This window comes from Diuraphis noxia, unplaced genomic scaffold, assembly GCF_037042655.1.
Source record: "Diuraphis noxia isolate RWA-SAM2 unplaced genomic scaffold, SU_Dnox_SAM2 contig0005, whole genome shotgun sequence".
Taxonomy (NCBI): Eukaryota; Metazoa; Arthropoda; class Insecta; order Hemiptera; family Aphididae; genus Diuraphis; species Diuraphis noxia.
Window position 1 is genome coordinate 40,973,968 of NW_028301715.1, and position 15,788 is coordinate 40,989,755.

Genomic DNA, 15,788 nt, shown 5'->3' on the forward strand with positions numbered 1-15,788 from the left:
ACCGGTTTGTGTCCAGGAAGGGGGAGGTTAAGGGTTATATACCTTTTATTTGTGTCTTAGGTATTACCACCAAAATTCACATACATTTATTATTAGTTATAACACCCTCACCCCTCCGCATTGAAAATTAATGGGTACGACAGTCTATTACTACACAAAAAAATAAAATGATTTAAATCAGATTCAAAAAGTTCTAACTAAATTAATAATATATATTCATATATTCAAAGTAAAAAAAGTTTACGCGTGAAACATTTTAATTCTAGAAATAATATTTTAGTTTTTAAGGATTATTTTATCAGCAAATGCAGTAAAATAAAATTTCCGGGGAAGTTGTGTAACTGTGTTCTATGGAACTTTTTTAATACTACATAATATAACTTCGTATAGTTTAGTACTTATAGTACTTACGGTGAAAAGTTATTCAATTTTTAAGTTAAAAACGCTTTCCTGAACAATAATTACAAAAATTACGTTAAAACCTTTTCATTCAGAAACGACGATTGGGTATTTTGATGACTGAATAACGTAATAATTATTAGTTAAGTAGCTTAAGGTTTGATTCTATAGCCTATTTCGAAACCGCTAATTTTTTTTTTTTGCAATTTATAACATAGCAGGTTCTAGTTAATCTACGATGCACTCTGTATAGTTTAACAAATTGTGAATATTAATCAAGTAAAGCCTTATTTAGTTAGTCAATCAGTTTTTTGATTATTATTATTATTTTTGCCTAATATTTTTGATTTCAGTTTTATTCGAGATAGTATAGCTTTTATTTTAAACATATAATCAATCTATAATGCGATAAGCTTATCGAAGTTCAAAATTCAATTCCTGATAGTCGATTTATAATTTTATCGCCCGTATCTAACATAATAATTGGTACCAACTACCAAGTATTAAAAAGTATAATGATCTATGACTACATATTCTTTCTCATAAATCCTTTTTAATCAGTTAATTTAAATGTTTAGTAAAATGTAGGTACTTATTATTTTATTATATACCTTGACGGCTTGACAACAATAACAATTGCAATACAACTGAAGGTACTCGTAAAAAAAATTGTTATTCATATTTTATTACACAAATTAAATTTAGACATGGATAATGTGTGTCGTGGCATTCAATTCATGGATCAAAATGGATTATTTCCTACCTATAGTGTTATACTATAAATGCACTTGCACATTTATGATTTTTAACAAGTACACTGTGCGCGTACTTGTGCTCTGCGACACTCAACAATAGTAGTAATATAATCATTTCAAATAATTAAATTATATTAGAATCACCACTGGCCGTTGCTGTTACGTACTATATTTTATTTTTAAGAATAATATCACATTCATTACAAATTACTATAAAAGTTTGAATAGACAATAAATAATAATTAATATGTCTCAATTATTTCACTTAATAGTATTTGTTCTTATAAAAATATTTATTAAATGCAGGATATGAATTTACGTATAGGTAATAAATAAAAATGAAAAACTGATAATTTATTTAATATTTAGGGGTTACCTGTTTCCGCCAACAGTAGAAAAAAAATTCAAATACATTCAAATATCAACTTATTGATTTAATTGAAGTACTAATTTTGCTCCTCTCCCCCCCCCCCAAAAAAAAAAAAAAAAAAAAGTTCTTTAAAAGTTCGTTAAATGAAAATAATACTATCGTATAATTATAACTATTATCAATCAAAAACGTCTCCAGAGTATCTAGAACCACCTCTCTACCACCTCAAGTTCCTATTTCTAAAAATTCTATATTACATAAAAAAAAAATATAATAACACTATCGAAAGTTTACAGAAAACCAAAACTTTCTTCATTCCTTCCAACTAAGTCCCTGGAGTTTCTGTACACAATATATTAAATCGACTAAATTAGTATAATATTATACGGTAAAACTAATCACAACTACAATCGTCAAACTTTCTCGATTTAAATTTCAGTTTATCAAATATCAGTAATATAATAAAATCGATTTCGGAGTTAAATCTTCACTGTAACTGTATCCTCGGTGGAGTAACGTAATACTTTAAGTTTTAAACGCGCGCTGAACTTTGAGTGAAAATTTCGAGTCGTCTCTGAGTACGTAAAAAAAAAAAAACTTAACGAAAGCGTGTAACATGAACGGAATACTATGATTATATAATTTTAGTGTTTAACTTGCCCGAAAAAATAATTAAAAAAATAACACTATCGAATATCAATGATTAAAATATAACAATAATATGCAGGCTTTGGTGGCATTAAAAATGAATAGAAAAAATATCGTCCGTCGCACATGGACACGATCTTATTATAAATTACATTATAATAATATGTCGTCCACGCGTAGACTTTTTCATAGAGAATATAATAATAGAAAATGGAACTCAACACTGTGATTCCGAATTGCACTGTGTAGTAAACACGACAACAATATTATTATTATTATTATTATTAATAATAATAAATATTGAAATGCCGTCGGTCCGGTACGCCTAGTGGTGGGGAGGCGGCCGAGTCATCGTTGAAACTAAAACGTGCTACTATTATACAGTGAAACGCAAATTTCGTGCAGTTTAACTTAATTACACTATATTATCAGAATAATATTATAATGTTTTTATTATCGTGTAGTTTTAATGTTTTAATAGAGTCGTTCACTCGGATGGGATTCGACTAAAATTAGGTAGTTCAGTGTTCGAGTATTATTCCGCCGGTTAACACGTGCATGTGAGCGTGTGATTTCGGATCGTCACCGGTAAAAATAAAAATAATCATAATAGATAGATAGTTGATAAGAGTGTACGATAATTAAGCACGTTCGATTGATTACCCTCAAAGATGTGATGAAAAAAAAAATTTAAATAATTTTAAAAACCATCATTCGAACGAGCAATCGTGCGGAAAAGTGCGAACGACTTCTGTAATATTATATATAGGCAAATGCGATCGGTATAGCCCACCCGAGTTCAACAACGTCATTGCCGCCGCCGTCTATTTTAATACCTTCCGTTGTAATACAATCATATTTCAATAATAATTAGTAATCACTTAGTGTGAAATTGTAAGCTGCGACATAATGGAACCAACCGCAAAAAAATTGGCAAGTATATAATAATATGACACATTATTTAGTGTTGTATATTTTTTTTTTTTTTATGGTTTTTGTAATATTTTTAAGACCAAATACATCGCATATTATGTAACATGAAAGTATGGGTAGAGATTATTATAGAGGCATATCATCTGCGTGTGTGCTTAACGCTTATTTTTGAATACACGCCCAAGCCCCCTGCCAACCACGTGGCGATCAACAAGCCTTTCATGACCACGTGAGATAAATGTTTACCCTTTGAAAGTCGAAAGGATTTTGCGTTTTATACCTTTCACATTTTGATAAATACCTGTAGGTATAGTAACCATGTCAGCGGATGCGTGTGCAATATTGTGATTCGCAATTTTCTAATCGTGTTTAGGGTTGATACAACTAGGATTTTGATTACGTACTGGAAACGTACAGAATTAATTACAAATTGATCGCACGCCGTACAGCACAATGATTATGCTTGACGCGAAATAAATATTCAAATCAGGTATACGACATAAATTAAGTTGATCGTGTCTAAAATGTTAATATTTTCTAGGGTATCGGTAGTAGTATGTATAAGAATCATCGTTTTTTTCTCAATGTAATTCTATTAAAAATCCATGTGAACAGTCCCTACCTAACGAGTGTTTCGAACATACAGCATTTGACAACATGTAAGAGAACTATTATAGTCTGTTGATACATTTAGGTAGTCGATCATGTTCAAAGTTGTACCTATACTTTGTTTAAAATCATAATACTTTCTAGGTTATAAAAAGCATTATAGTTTCTTAGTTTTTTTTTTCGTTTTTGAAAAAATACAAAGTGATTCTAATATAAATCTATGTAAACGGTAATAAGCGTTTCAAACGAAGATAATAATATGTAAAAACGAGGAAGTTTCTTAAAATGATGTGTGCTCATTGCTGAATATTATATTCATCGGTATATACTATATAGCATACAAATACACGGGTATGAATGAATATATATTCATAAATTTGTACAGCGCACGGCTGCTGTTTTCATTTTTAATTTTTACATAATATTATCAATATTTTTTTGTGCCTAAACAAAATGTTTAATAATTCATAAATGAGCGCACTTAGGCTCCAATCGCTAATGTAGCTACAGGCAAAAATATAAAGAAACATTAGACTGATGTTTTATTTGTATTTTTCAATCATCTACATCATACAAGTGAAATATTGAAATGTACAACTTGATAATATAATGTGTGTGATTGTAATTATTGATCTAAATATTATTATTTTTTTTTTTTATTGATCTTTATAGCTTCGGCGACATGGGCCATTAGCAAATATTTCTTTGATTGAGTAAAAAATAAGTACCTGATGGAATAATCGGACCTGATTACCATCCAAAAAACGACATTTCATTATTCCTCAGGAGCATAGAAATGAAGAAGTTCGTACATTTAAGAGGAACACTAACAATAATAGTTTTGAGTCCTAAAGCCCTCACTATATTATTATTGTAATCGAATTATTGTCATAAATAAGAAAATAATGACGAATAAAGCTAATGGCTACTGGCGCCGAAGCTAAAGATTAATTAAAAAATAAAAGGTGGAATAATAAACACTATACATATTGATATAATAATATCTATCTCAAATATTAGACTCAAAAGCTATATACATATACCTATAACCAATTTCGCGTAACAAAACACTTAGGTTTCACGTGACACCGATGCATAATATTATATGAATGATGGTAAATTACATTAGCATATTATAGCAACCTCGTTGTTACATTTTTTTTGTACCTATGTAAAAAATTAATCTTACTTTTCAAAAAATAAAATATATCCTTTACAAAAGAATATATGTGAAAATCGTACCGATATCTGCGAATCAGTATCGAAAACATGGACTTTCCGGCACTCTGCAGCATTTTCTACATAATTTAATTGTATAGAGAATACAGAATAATAAAATAAGACTTGGTAAACGTTTTAATATTGGTTTCCGTTCGATTAGTTTTGATTAAATATTTTAATATTTATAACACGTAAAATTTAATATTTGTGAATTAAATTACATTTTTGTAGTGGTATTTGCTAAAAATGTATGTATTAAATTTTTCTAAACCGATAAAATTGAAATCAGAAATACTTTATTTAACTGATGGAATTTTGTATTTTTTTCAATATTATTTTGAAAGGATGGAAATACTTATATTAAAATGATTTCGCAATTTGTCATAATTATTATTTAGCAAATACATATTATATTCATGACGTTTATAAAACATTACATTATGTTGATATTTTATATAATATATCAGTATATTATATTTGTTAAATACGAGTACTTCATTGTGATATTTGAAAAATTAATGACTGAGATATATTATTATGTATAATTAAATCTAATAATTATTTTATTTCATGTTATAGAAATCTCCAAAATCCGTTTGGTTTATCGTATGTAATGAACTGTGTGAAAGGTTCAACTACTATGGACTTAGAAGTAAGGAAATAAATCATATACAGTTTGTACCTATAGTTAAAGATACAAAGTAAATATTGTGTACAGACATGAGAAAGAAAACGAAATAATAATATCGCCGAATCTAACCAGTTGGCTCTTGTATACTAGTACTAGTACTCGACATACTATAGGTACTTAAAAATTATTTTACCGGATGAAATATAAGTAAAATTTCAATATAGGTTCTATGAAATTGCGAGGGAATAAACTCAACGCAAAAAAATTTTCATTTTTTACATAATATTATGAGGACTATAAGTTTAAAAAAGTATTTGTAAATAGCGGTCACCAATATACGTGTATTGTTAAATTGTCAAAAGAGCATCCATCGTTTGGTTCGAATCGATTATCTCGATATTAATTTCAGTTATACTTCGCTTTTCATATAGAACATTATTATTTTATTGTCATTCCTACATTATTATAGTCGACAAAAATATAAAACAGTCGATATTTTCGTATTTTTGTTTTCAGCTATCCTTGTGTTATACCTGTCATCGATATTAAATTATACCAACGATGAGTCGACAATGATCTATCATAGCTTTATATTTTTATCTTATTTCATGCCATTGTTTGGTGCCATATTGGCCGATTCATACTGGGGAAAATTTAAGTAAGTACAATCAATAGTAGGTAATCACGCCTATATTAATGCCACACCTTCACGTTTGTGACTTTTTAATTTTTTTTTTTTTTTATCGTATTTGCAGAACCATGATACGGCTGTCGATAGTTTATGCTGTGGGAAACGTCATCCTCACTGGAGCTTCGATGGCCAACAGTTTCACTCTCGATAGTCAAAGGTAAACAGATTTTATATTAAACTACTTTAAATATCCATTAGGTTAATCAAATTTTTTCTATAATAAATATTATTTTTTATTTTTTTACTTTGACATTATTAAATGTGTTAATATTATTCACGTATTAGTTTGATATTAAAATGATTTATTAATCAAACATACACGGTGGTCAAAGAAATTAAAAATCAACGGAGGAATGATATAATTATATTAAATGTTGTAAAAACTCTCGGTTTTTGCTTGTTATTGCTCCGTCATTGCACGGCAAATAATTTATTATCCCACCACCGGATGACCGTACTATAATATTTTTTTTATAACATTCAAAACTTTCAGATAAAAGTAAATAATAATAATATAATAATAATTTTCTTACAATATTAATTGTAGCATATCATCTTATGATTAATATTTAATAATTCCACGCAAGAAAAAATAAAACAGTTTACTTAAGAAACACTGAACAAAATGTCACAAATTTTATTCTATATATTTTTGTAGTCAAAATTAAATGCATTGTTAAATATTTCGGAAAATAACTCAATAATATTAATTTTCAACAATATTTAAATACACTAATAACGTTTTTAAGATAAGTACACTTAAGGTGCACTTTAAATTACGCATACAATATTATATTTAAATGGCAAGCCGACCATATATTAACATGATTAAAATATATAATAAAATACGATTTCAAATACTATAAAAAGCAATATTCACCACTTTTTAATAAATAGAATGTATACAAGACTAATTACTCCTAAAATATTATAAATATGCAGAGAATTTATCGATCGTGAATTCATGAATACTTAACGAAATTTTAAATTAAATAGTATAAAGTGATGGAAAGGTCGATTGTATACAATTCAGTACGAAATTGATAAAAAATATAAAGGGAAAAAGAACAACTTAAAATTTAAAATACATTCATTAATTTATTATCATACCAAAAATAAAAATTATTAATCACTAGTAACACCGGTATGAAACACTGTACAGGGTGGTTCTTTTATCAAACAACACTCATTATTTCAAAAACTATTGACTTTTTTCAAAATTTTAGATCCATCTTGTTCTAGAACTATATATTTTTTTAAATATTTTCACCCTTATATTTATCAGGTAAACCGCCATTATCAACTTTTGATTTTAAAATGACAACCTATACCTAAAATATCATAAACTAAAAAGGCTATTTTTTCAATGAATTTTCACATTTCAATTTTCAATTTTCGTTAATCTGTTTACAAGGAATAGGCTCCCAAAGTTGGGTGGTTTTGGATGGTGTTTGTGCGTCATTGGTGTATGTTAGGTGGTATTACACACGGACACCATATAAGTGTTGTTTGATAAAAGAATCACCCTATATATTAATGATATCGTATTCCATGTGATACGGCAGTTAAAAACATTTTACCATTTTTGTAATCTTCGCATAATGTTTTTAGTATAATTTTATTTCTAAAAATTAACTTAAAAAAAATATTTTGTATCATAAATATAATCACATTGGTGACGGTCGTCGGACTAAATTTTATTCACTCAAATAACACATAAAGATAAAAGCATAAGCGTTTAAAAATGTCTATACAAGGAATTTAGTTTCCAGCCATAAAAAGTTATTTTACTTTATATTATATACCACTATTATAGGTAGTTATATTTTATTAAATAATAAAGCGTTACAAACTATTTAAAGATAAAAAATAAAGAAATATTACATGTTTTAATATTTTAATATTTTAAACATATTGGTACACAAAATTTCTAATATTTATTTTTAAATTTGTATTCTTTATTGCTTGGTATTTTTTTCTCATGAATTTAGTTCAGAGGCGAATAACAGACAAATATCAAACCCTCCTAGTCATGACACACTCTATCTTAAAGAAAATAGATGGATATGGTGGGTTTAAATATTTCATATTGTTTCATATACTTATATTTTTCTCATTAAAACTAAAATACAGCATATTATAATTTAAAACCGTTCATGGGAGAAAACATATAAATATTAAAATTAAATATAATAACGACTGATGAAAGATGAAAAAAAATTATAAAATAATGATGTTGGAAATGATCTACTTTAAAACTATAGTGCATTTCATAATACCTAAAGATATATTTTGTTATTGTCACGTATTCAACAGTGTGTAGTCAGAGACAGAAATTTGAAATTGAAAACAGAAACTTGGATACGATTTTATTAAGAGAACGCTACACCCACATGTTTGTCTCCATCTTACAAATGTATACATATATAATTATATTCCCTCTGTATGCGTGATAGAATTGTCGAAATTCCACAACGAATGGGTAAGTACTTTATCTTTGTCGTTGTTTTTATATTATTGTGATATCATAAATATACAATTAAAATTAATTAGTTTAAGAACATATTTTTGTTTTTCATTTAATTATTTAAAATTATTGGTTTGGTAGGTAAATAAATAAAAACTCAACGACACAGATGATAAAATTCTTCCCCGTACGTTATGGAATTTCGGTAATTCTACTATAAACACAGAAAGAGTATAATTATCCTACGAAAAATAGTTTTTATTGTGTATTATACAGTATTAAGACTGAGAAATCAATTACGAGTGAAATTACTCTTAATTCCATCAATATTATGAGTTGTGATGACGATTGACGAGCAGATACACTCAAAGATTGCTGTTCCATAATGTTCTTTTCAAAAACACATTTAAAATTCAAAGGAAATAATACTACAGTGATTGATTGATTTATGTTAAATAGAATCATTGCCATCGTCGGTCTAATATGTATTGCAGTGGGAACGGGTGGCATAAAACCGTGTGCTTCCACGCTCGGTGGCGATCAATTCCAATTGCCAGAGCAACAACATCAACTTGGCCAGTTTTTCAGCAGATTCATAACTGCAATTTATGTTGGATCGTTGATATCCACGTTTATAGCACCCGAGCTACGGAAAAGCACACAGTGTTTTGGCAGGGACACGTGTTTTCCGCTGGCCTTTGGCGTTCTATCACTGCTCATGATATCGGCAATAGGTAATAGTTATCGAATTTATATAAAATCACGAGGGAAATTTTACACTCACCCAATGTTACCCTACATTTTCGTAATATTGATACTACATTTTAAGATATTTGAAAATATTCTAAAATATCAATAATAAACTGGTCGCCAAATTATATTATTTTTTTATATATATAGATTGGTAGTTTTGAAATACATAATATATATTTATTTTGTTTGAAAAACACCATACAATGTCAAAACTTTTCAGTTATTTTTATTCTCGGAAGAAAATTGTACGTGAAAAGGAAACCGGAGAATCATGTGATCTTCAAGACTTTCGGGTGCATATTTGTAAGTATATAGGTATATTATATATATATATACGTATTGTATGAGCGCCGTTTACACATCCGTAACTCAATACTGACACTGTATTTGTTTATGTTGTTGCTAAGTGCGGTGTACGAAAAAAAATCTTTTCGTCGCCTTCCATCGAAGCTCATCATTGGCTGGATCTCGCAGGCAACAAATACTCGAAAACCGAAGTATCCGACACGAAAGCAGCGCTGGAAGTGCTGTACACATTCATCGCTTATCCGGTGTTTTGGGCGCTCTACGAACAACAAGTGAGTCGCCGATTTCGGCACACGAACGTGCGCGGCGTCCGGTACCACTGATACCGTGGTTATGTTTTCGGTATTCGGTTACAGGGTTCACGGTGGACGTTGCAAGCGACGTTGATGGACGGCAAGTTGGACGGCATCGGTTGGGAGATCAAACCCGACCAGATGCAAACCATTCACCCACTGCTCGCACTCTTGTTGATCCTGTCGTTCGACCGCGTCCTGTACCCGTTCCTGGCGAAATTCGGCATCCGACGGCCGTTGCAAAAGCTCATATTCAGCAACTCGATGGCGGTGATAGCCTTTCTGTTCGCCGCCATTCTCCAGTATAAAATATTCGTGAGTACCACTGTTGACGATCCACCCGCACGAATTACACGATGATAATAATAATAATAATAATAACAATAATAGTGATAATATTATAATAAATTCAGCCGAATCTCGATAACTCGGAATTTTTTTCTCGCCCTTTAAGATTCGAGTTGTCGAAACTTGACAATATCGCGGAATACCCGGACAAATGTTATTAAAATTATATACCTAATTTAATTTTACCGATTCTCCTTCAAGGGCAACAGTACTGCTATACCTACTGCCGAAGGACAATTCGTTGTATATAATGGATTCGATTGTAACGTCCGTGTGTTAAATTCGTCACTGCCATTGGTAGATATCGATCCATTGGGCTCGGCCAAATTCAAGTACACACCGCATTCTGACGATGGCATCGTGAACATAAGACTGAAATTTAACGAATCGTGTAATTCGTACATTAACTACGGCAACCTGGACACTAACGTGACCGTATCTCGAGGACAGGTGATGATACACTATATATATGTATATAGATTCTATTCGCTTCTATTTTTATTTTAAACTATTTAGCATGCTGTCTGCGTATTTTATTTGATTAGATAAAACTAAAAATAATCAGTTAAAAGGACGTAGCACCCGTATTTGTAGTCGGAGCAACTGAATTGGCTCCCCAATACAGGTAGTCAATATTTTACCCTTACTTAGTACCTTTGAATTGGCTCCCTACCGTTTTTTTTTTCAAAAATTTATTGATTGCCAATATGTTAATAATTTAAAGTATACGTATAATTCGTAATTCATATATTTTATATCGTTACACAAAATTATATTAAAAAACAGAAAATATTTTACCGAAGTGCGTCATTATAAAATTTATGTATATTATATAAATTAAAAAATTAAAAAAACAGACAGTATTTTAGCAATGTGCGTCATTATAAAATGTATACATAAAAATCAATAAGTTAAACAAAATTATTATATTAGACTATTTTTCGGGGTCTATACTTATAATAATTTTTGTATCAGATTGAGTACTATATAATATATGTATATAAAAAGTTGAATATATTTGGATTTTACATCGTAAAAGTAAACGCCTATAATATGAGAATCCCTGGTTAAAAAATAATATTTAACAATTTAAGGAGCCAATTTAAATATACATTTTTCAGGAGCCAATTCAAGGATCGAATTTATATTTACCCAAAATTGGGAGCCAATTCAATGGTAGCCTTTGTAGTTGCCGTCTTGCAAACATATATACAATCCATACTAAATTTTACGTTAACAATAACCCATTTTACTCTGTTATTTTTAAAACTAGAGTGAATTGACCTATCATTATCTGTTTATGGTGATATTGTTATCTATAGACCTAAACGTATTTTTATTATTTTTAAGTAAGTTAAAATAATTTTAAAATATACAAAAATTGTACTATTTCAAAAAGGCGGTCGTCATAACTTCAAATTAATTATATCAATAAAACCCTACGTTGTGCTCTAGATAATAATGAATAATCTTACCTAAAACTAGGACAATTCAATCTAATATTAAAACTAACAGCAGTTACAGCACACTATTGAAACTGATTAACGAAAATTCCCTATGTCGTACGTGTGTAAGACAGAGACAACACAGCAGGTACGATGTCCTCTTAACGGTATAAGTGTGCAACTATTTACACGGTTCTATAGTAAAAATTATTTAAGCCTGTCTGAAATTTTAATTTTATTTATGCTCAGTTCAAACCGAACAAAGAGTAGTGTGTATTTGCAAACAATCATCATATTTTTAAATGATTATAAACTTATATAAACAGAGTTCTGTTATAGTATTTATTGAAAACATTTTAAAATCAGAGTTTGATGAATAATATTATAATACTATTATAATAATTTTTAAAACGTATTATATTTATACGAATAAGTACCTATAGTTATTTTTTCAGGGGAATAGCATCATAATATTATATTTTATTTAAATTTCTACTAAAAACCCGAAACTACAAACTTAATTTAAATTAATTAGAATAATACAGCCAGCCGTAGATTTTTTTAAATATGCAAAATTTCGAGTTTCAAATTGTTTAAAAAAAATGTTTTGTCTAGATTTTTGGGATATTTTTTATGCAGATGGAATTTGGTTAGTTAATTATATATTAAATTACGCTTAGAGTCAAAGTTATTTAAGCAACAGCTAAGAAACGAAACTGGTTTTGTAAGTTCTTCAATACATTAAAAAACTAATTTCACAAACAGGAATATTATACTGTCTGACTTCTACAATTTATTGCTTTAATCAATATTACTGCGGTTTATAGTCTTGTACGAATGTACGATAAAAAATGTATTTATTTTCGATTTTCTAGTCAATCTCGTATTTTCTAACGTCCAGCAGTGCAAATAAAGAAGTAAAATTACGACGTATCAATCATTTCGACAATTTCATAAAGCCTAAAAATGGCCATCCGAGTTTAAGGTGGGGAATATAATATTTATATTATAACAACTGATATAGCCATATAGTTTGTCTTTTCAACAGTCGATACATTCTACTACTTTTTTTTTCAGAATCGTAATCGACGACGATATCAAAAATGACGGGTCCCTTGCACTCGTGACCGCCGGAAAAAATCATCTGTCATATAACGTATCTACGTTTGCAAACGAACATTTCAAACAGGTGGCTTTCGGAAAGTAAGTGTCAACCATTATTCACATTGGTGAAGTGACTCGTCTACAACGTCACAGTGTGTTGCTGTACATGAGTAAAAATATTCGAATACTTTTAAATAGATACTCAAATACGTAATCAAAGTAATCAAAATATCTATGATTAAAATCAAATAGAAAAATATAATATGCATCTTTGACAAAGAAAACGATGCGATATAGTGAATTTTAAAGTTTCACTAATAGCACGGTGTAAAATGATCTATACAAAATTAACCTAAAGCATAAAAGTCGTTTGGGTTCCTCAGTTGCTTTATTATAAGGTTTTAAAAGCTTTTTTTTAGTTTGTTTACTTTTAAAAATACATATCCGTATCTGCACTTGAACACTTTTGTAAGACTAAAGCGAAGCGCGACGATTTTAGATTTAGAATTTTAGAACGTCTCAAAGTTCATAAACCTAATCTATTTAATCATAATTTTTCAGCTATAGTATAGTTCACGATGGACGACGTATCTCCTCGAATATAAATCTCAAGCCGGCGACGATATATACTCTCATCATACGACGCAGGGACGGTGACATCCACAGTCCGGTAAAATCGAAATATTATATATCTAACTGCGATTAACTATATTGTTATTTGGAGGCAAATTATTATCATAATTGTTTCATCATAGCCAAAACATTTATAGGAATCGAAATTGTACGCCACGGACGAGGGAAACTACTTGCACATTTTATGGCAGACACCGCAATACGTGTGTATGATAGTCGCGGACGTGATTTTTATCGCCACGTCGATTGAATTTTCGTTTACCGAAGTAAGTCCACACGTGCAAGTAATAATTCCGCGCCGCTATCCATTAATTGGACGGACGCACGTGCAATACCATAATAATATCATCATAATATAACTATATATAACGATGGTGACGATAACCATACGAAGACGATACGTTTTTTATTGCGTTAATAATGCGAATAATGCACGATCTAAAATGCCCGTGAAAACGAGCGGTTGAAACGAAAATATTATATATTGTGTGCGTCACTTAAAGTTATAATAATAAATAATTATAATTTATTGCTATTCATACAGGCGCCGCCCAGAATTAAATCGTTCATATCGGCCTGTTACTCGATGACACAGGCAGTCGGCAATCTAGTGGTCGTTGTTGTTTCGGCTTTGTCCTTTCGCAAACAAGTGAGAACATAATATTATTCGTGCTTATCGACAATGGTGATTTCATGGTCTAAAACATTAATGCACATACTGTGGTCGTAAAAGTATTTGAGCAGATGTATTTAAATACTTTTGAAAAAAAGTACATGGGCATTAATCTTACGAAGTATCTGTATTTAAAATCAAATACCAATTTTCAAAAACTTATCTCTTTTAGCATATACGTTTTCTTTTCAATTTTTATCCTGTAAAAAAAATTTCTTCTGAATGAATAATGATATATTGAACGATTTATTTTTTTTTTTTTTTGATTTATTACACCCAACAATAAATTTTATTAAAATTCAAGAGGGAAATTAGGCATGTCTTATAGTTACACCAAATGGTACTGTATAAGATATCTATAAAATTAACGAAGAACATGAACATTGGTTCACATATTTTATAAGATATTTGAAAGTATTTTTATTTGTACTCAAATACTTTTTTTCCTAGTATGCATATACATATTTTAAATATTTTCCAAAATACGTATCTATATCTACACTTTAATACTTTTAAAAGTAGCTTTTACAAAACTGACTTACTGTATACAACCATATTATAGTATATCGTATTTCAGGTACATGAATATCTATTTTTCTCCGGACTTATGCTGGCAGACACGTTTCTATTAGCTTATTTGAGTTATAATTACAAGTACAAAGCTTTCAGACAACAGCTAAGTGACGACAACGACAAAAACGACGACAAAACCATAGTGACAAATCAAAGTGAACTTCAACTCGATGAGAAGTGATCATTAGATGCTTCCTTCAATACATACTGTCTGATTGCATGTAAGGGTCAGTTTAATCTAATTACAAATTGCATTATCGATAACTTTGTATCTATTTATTGTTGTAATTGTTATATTTTTTAAATGTATAATTTATTTTCTATTATAGTTTAATAAGAATTTAAATAATATATTTTGTATTGACTAAAGTTGTACAAATTGTCAACATATAAATATTAAACAAACGTTGTTTTCTTAAAATATGTGATGTATTGATTAAATTGTGAATTTAATGTTAATCCGATCTCATGGACCCTCTATTATAATTGTAATGTTTACCAATTAATAATACTCTGGGTACTGGAAAATAATAATTTATGAGTATATATAATTAATAATAATTATTTGTTCAAATAATAATAATTTTATATAACATGTTACAAAATCGTGAATTTGTTAGTATTTGTAACTCAAATAAAATTATAACAAGGCCATAACAGACATCATCCAATTCATCACAACAGCAAACCTTCAATCCAAAATCTAGAATTAAGTTCTCTCGTGTACGTTTCTTACTGTAAATATTTAATTTAAGCTATTCATATTTTGTAAGCCCAATGGCCTATGCTGCCGAGGGCTCTTTCCTAATAAAAAAAAAAAAAAAAAAAAATTATAACAATATAATTGCGATATAATCACCATTATATTTTCACTTTTATTGTAAGTATAATTTTTTCCAGTTGCTGCATATTAATTTGATGTTTTATAACCTTATG

The 15,788-nt window shown here is 29.2% G+C and overlaps 1 pseudogene across 1 annotated transcript; it reads left to right on the forward strand.

The window, feature by feature from the left end:
• The first annotated feature begins 2,573 nt into the window (after positions 1 to 2,573).
• On the forward strand, positions 2,574 to 15,273 carry LOC107173438 (peptide transporter family 1-like; annotated as a pseudogene). Its single transcript, XR_016192073.1, has 15 exons — positions 2,574 to 3,105; positions 5,515 to 5,587; positions 6,083 to 6,224; positions 6,322 to 6,414; positions 9,184 to 9,458; positions 9,698 to 9,780; positions 9,885 to 10,055; positions 10,140 to 10,391; positions 10,626 to 10,874; positions 12,745 to 12,854; positions 12,947 to 13,072; positions 13,535 to 13,643; positions 13,744 to 13,872; positions 14,151 to 14,255; positions 14,857 to 15,273. The product of XR_016192073.1 is annotated as a peptide transporter family 1-like (transcript).
• Positions 15,274 to 15,788: the final 515 nt, after the last annotated feature.